Genomic DNA, 6,000 nt, shown 5'->3' on the forward strand with positions numbered 1-6,000 from the left:
GAGTGTCGGAATGTAGAGGGCGTGCTTAAATGTTTGAATATATAATTTTATATTATTTATTTTATTATTCTTATTTATTATATTATTTTTAATATAGGTATAAAGGTGTTCCTTTGTATTCGTTTATTTTGGGTTTAAGTTGTTGTATATGTAAGGCTTCTTTAATTTTGCGTTTGTTTATGTTTGTTTCTTTATTTAGTATTTGAGTGTTTTCTATGGTTATGTTGTGTTTATTTGACTTGCAGTGTTCGAAAACGTGTGAAGGTGACTTTTTATGTTCTTTGAATCTGGTTTCCATTTTTCTACTTGTTTCTCCAAACTCCAATATAGAAGTCGTGGCAGTTATCACATTGTATTTTATAAATAATGTTGGTGTGGTGTTTGTCAGTGTAGTTTTTACATAGTATAGACCTCAGTTTTGTGCCTGGTTTTTGAACAAATTTGGTATTAACTGGAATGTCATATACATCCCAACATTAATTTCACATGTGAACAGGAAGAAAACAATCAAATATCATTTCTTAACCTCAAAATTACAAGAACCGATACACAATTTAAAACAAAAATCCACCGAAAAATCACCCATACTGGACTATACATTCCTTGGGACTCAGCACATGAAACAAAACAAAAACTCAACATACTAAGAAACCAAATAAACACAGCCATAAAACTATGCTCACCAGATAAAATTAATGATGAATTAGACAAAATAAAACAATACTTCATCAACATCAATAAGTTTCCTCTACAAACCGTAGAAAACATTATACGCACACACCTAGATATAAAGCAAAACCAACCAACAAAAGTAAATATATCTCACGAATCAAAAAATCACGAAACCATATACTGCTGCATATCATATATTCCCAACATCAGTAAAAAAATAACCAACATTCCAGATTCAAAGAACATAAAAAGTCACTTTCACACGTTTTCGAACACTACAAGTCAAATAAACACAACATAACCATAGAAAACACTCAAATACTAAATAAAGAAACAAACATAAACAAACGCAAAATTAAAGAAGCCTTCCTTTTACAACAACTTAAACCCAAAATAAACCAATACAAAGGAACACGTTTATACCAATATTAAAAATGATATAATAAATAATAATAATAAAATAAATAATATAAAATTATATATTCAAACATCTAAGCCCGCCCTCTACATTCCGACACTCAGTTACACAACCCTTTTCAAACATGTGGTCAGCTTCCGGTCAGTTACCTCTTTCTTTCTTTGTGAACCTGACGATGACCGAAGAAGGTCGAAACGTTGTTCGCTCCTCTACGTAAAATATTTTCTCAACCCAAACGAGCCGTTTTTACATATATTTTTCTCTACAAGTGGGTTTTCTCGACATCACTGATCATCAAGCTGTTTCTTTTCCTAAAATCATAAACTTGACTGAATTAGCTCACCAAACTAAGTTCAACGAAACGTCAGTATCTATGATCTAGGCCTAAAAGCTACTCAGTGATTTGTAGACTTGATTGAATAAGCCAACTGAACCGAATTAAACGTCAAGATATTTAACCTAGAGTTTAGAGCAATTGTTGATGTTGTTTGTAACTAAGCACAAGCTTTGTAAATCCGAAGACAAACCGTTGTGCCACTGGAAGACAGGTTGAGAGCAGTCCAGTGATTTATCTTGATTGGATACGCTCTCTAAATTAAGTTAAGCGAAAGATAATTATTTCTAATCCCAACTCAAAACAGCAGTATGGTATGCAAGCTTGATTGGATTATATAACTAAACTACGTTTCGCGAAACGTCAGTATCGGACTGTTATCCCCCCCTCCATCTTTTTTAAACAATCGTGATAAACACCTCGATGTCTTAGAAACTTTACAAGAGTAAATGTGAAATCTCATTATACGGTCTGACACGAGGGTCGCCCATGAGTTGTTGTTGGTGAAGCTGATAACGTACGTGTCTTCCCTTTAGTTTATCACTTTAAAATTAGAAACTATTAGCACAGATATCCCTTGAGTGAGAAGCTTCGCGCGAAATTAAAAAAAAGTAAACAAATATTTTGTTTGGTTTTGTCTGGTGCAACATAAGCTTAATTTGTGTTTTAGGACCACCAACTAGCCAGTAACATTAATAAAGTGCATAAAAGGTACAAAATGACAAAATATAATAATACTGTTATTACTGTTATAATTAAACCATGTTTGGTTTAAGCGTATCGACCTTGGAAGATTATTCACAGGTTTCAATCCAGACCCGTCTTAGTTTATATTTCTTCTGACGACACTTGAACAACTTTAAATAAAAAAACTGTATTATTGGTGATCCTATAAAACACTTTAGATCCCACTTTTGATCTTCTGTCCTTGTTCGTGGTGTGGTTAACACAATCTGTCCTCGAGATGTTTGCTTTAGCTTACATTCTATATAAATCTGACCTTGACATTTAAGAAAAATCTGAAGGTTGTCGTTGACGTTCAGTTACGTGCTGATCGTAAATTTTGATAAAATAAAAATTACTCTTGCAGGAACGAACAACTCAATAAGATTTTTACTGTTTGTTATTCACAGAACAACTTGAACAAACTTTTACTGTGACGGATTATTATTCACAGAACAACTTGAAAAAACTTTTACTGTGACGGGTTCTTATTCACAGAACAACTTGAACAAACCTTTACTGTGACGGGTTCTTATTCACAGAACAACTTGAACAAACTTTTACTGTGACGGGTTCTTATTCACAGAACAACTTGAACAAACTTTTACTGTGACGGATTCTTATTCACAGAACAACTTGAACAAACTTTTATTGTGACGGGTTATTATTCACAGAACAACTTGAAAAAACTTTTACTGTGACGGGTTCTTATTCACAGAACAACTTGAACAAACTTTTACTGTGACGGGTTCTTATTCACAGAACAACTTGAAAAACTTTTACTGTGACGGGTTCTTATTCACAGAACAACTTGAACAAACTTTTACTATGACGGGTTCTTGTTCACTGAACAAACTTTCACTGCAACGGCTGGGTTCTTACTCAAAGAATAACAACTTGAACAAACTTTTACTGCAACAGCTGTGTTCTTATTCGTAGAACAATAACTTGAATAAACTTTTACTGCAACAGCTAGGTTTTTATTCATAGAACAATAACTTTAACAAGCATTTACTGCGACAGCTAGGTTCTTATCCATAAAACAATAACTTTAACAAACTTTTACTGCAATAGCTGAATTCTTATTCATATTATAACAGTTAAGTACTATGGATTCAACTTTTACTATCATCAAAGTAATTTTTTGTTAAATTTCGTGTTTAAACGAAATTTAAACGCTTCGTGTTTAAATGATCTCGAAAACTTTGACTGCTGTTCTTCATAAAACGCTTCAGAAAGTACGTCCAGTTCATGAAACGCTTCAGAAAGTACGTCCAGTTCATGAAACGCTTCAGAAAGTACGTCCAGTTCATGAAACGCTTCAGGGATATCTATGCTAGCCGTCCCTAATTTAGTTGTGTAAGACCCACCCACCGCCAACTCTTGGGCTACTCTTTTACCAACGAATAGTGGGATTGACCGTTACATTATAACGCCCCCACGGCTGAAAGGAGCGAGCATGTTTGGCGCGACAGGGATGTGAACTCGCGACCCTCAGATTGCGAGTCGCACGCCTTAACACGCGTGGCCATGCCGGGCCAGTATTTAAATATCTGTAAGTTTCACACTAAGTTGTTAAATATCTGTAGGTTTCAGTTTGTTATAACTTGCTATGCCTTGGTCTTTTATATGATAAATTATACTAAAGAACGACAGTAGGATTTAGTTTCTTACCATTCAAAATATCTTACTCTTTTTTAAATCATAACTTCTAAACACCACCTGGACGTTTCAGTTTAATCATAAGTAAAAACATCAAGCATTTGAATATGTTGTTTTTTTCTTTATTACTAAATTTCGTTTTCCGGAAAATGAATCGATTACTAATTTTACGTTTACTACGATTTACAATATAATATCTTGATCTGTTATACAATAACTTCTAAATAAGTTTTCAGTGTGTTACTTCCAACTTATCTCTTTATATAATAACTTTTATGTTTTTGACGGCAAATACAAATATTGAATCAACATTTATGGTTGTTGCTGAATGTATAACTGATTTGATTTTGAAATAACCTCAGCTTTGTGAATTCACAGTTGTAGTTCTGAAGGAACTGTGTTTGTTTGTAGTTCAACAATAAGATACCTAGTGGGTTTACCGTGCTGTTCTCACCACGTGTATCGGAACCCGGTTTCTAACGTCGTAAGTCCGCAGACGAACTGTTGTGCCACTGCGGAGAACTAACAATGCTACAAGAAAACCAGTTCTGTTTTAGAGTTCGTTAAGATTATTTTAAGTAAATAAAACAGATGGTTGAGAGAATGCTTAGATTATTTTCCATCACAAAATTATTCACAGTTGAAGTTTTATTTCATGTTTGTTTATTTGTTAGTATTTTTTTTTACGATCTACAGGAGAAGAGAGGATAAAACCTTTTCTTGTAACACGTTTAATATCTTTTTAAAAATTCTAAGGTAATATTTTTTCGAAACCTTAAAAATGTGAAATAAAGACAAATTAGCTGGAAACACATCATTTAACGTGATGTTTTATTTGCTTTTTTCGAATTTCGCCCAAAGCTACTCGAGGGCTATCTGCGCTACCCGTCCCTAATTTAGTAGTGTAAGACTAGAGGGAAGGCAGCTAATCATCACTACCCACCGCAAACTCTTGGGCTGCTCTTTTACTAACGAATAGTGGGATTGACCGTCACATTATAACGCTCCCACGGCTGAAAGGGCGAGCATGTTTGGTGTGGCTGGGATTCGAACCCGCAACCCTCGGATTACGAGTCGAACGCCTTAACCCACCTGGCCATGCCGGGCCGTAATGTTTTGTTTTTAATGTTTAAGTTATGAACATCATTTGTTTGTTCAAAGAGTTTGTTCTAACCGTCAGAACTGATTGTCTAGTCACATTATGAACATCATTTCTTTGTTCAAAGAGTTTGTTCTAGCTGTCAGAACTGATTGTGTAGTCAAGTTAATAGAGCTTCGGTTGCTCTTTCCATGATTCTCTGAAACGTTGCACCCAAGGGCTATCTGCACATAGTTGTTCCTAATTTTGTGCTTAAATTCTAAACATATTATTTGTTTCTTTTAGTGCAAAGCCACATAATAAACTTTATGTGCTTCATCGACTGCAGAAAATTGAATCTCATGTTTTATTATTATAAAACCGTGAACCAACCGTTGACCCATCAAAGGGAGTAATAATGGGAGGAGAGCTAGATCGATAGGACTCACGCCCAATTCTTGGATTATTCATGTTTAATCAAATATTGGAATGTGGCTTTATAAAACCATCCACGATCCCAAAGTGCAGGTCACGCACTCATAAATCTTGTATTCACAGATTAGGTGTGCTCACCAACATGCCACGCTCAGCACCACCTGTTATCAAGAAACTTGCTTCAGAATAATCAAAAAATTAAAAACATTAGAATATTTTAACCCCCACAAACACATACACAGGATGGTATAAAATTGAATACATTCGAATATTTAACCCCCACAAACACATACACAAGATGATATCAAATTGAATATATTCGAATATTTAACCCCACAAACACATACACAAGATGATACCAAGTTGAATATATTCGAATATTTAACCCCACAAACACATACACAAGATGATATCAAATTGAATATATTCGAATATTTAACCCCACAAACACATACACAAGATGATACCAAATTGAATATATTCGAATATTTAACCCCACAAACACATGCACAAGATGATATCAAATTGAATACATTCGAATATTTAACCCCACAAAACACATGCACAAGATGATATCAAATTGAATACATTCGAATATTTAACCCCACAAACACATACACAAGATGATATCAAATTGAATACATTCGAATATTTAACCCCACAAACACACAAACATAT

The sequence above is a fragment of the Tachypleus tridentatus genome, chromosome 13 (genome assembly GCF_004210375.1).
Source record: "Tachypleus tridentatus isolate NWPU-2018 chromosome 13, ASM421037v1, whole genome shotgun sequence".
Taxonomy (NCBI): Eukaryota; Metazoa; Arthropoda; class Merostomata; order Xiphosura; family Limulidae; genus Tachypleus; species Tachypleus tridentatus.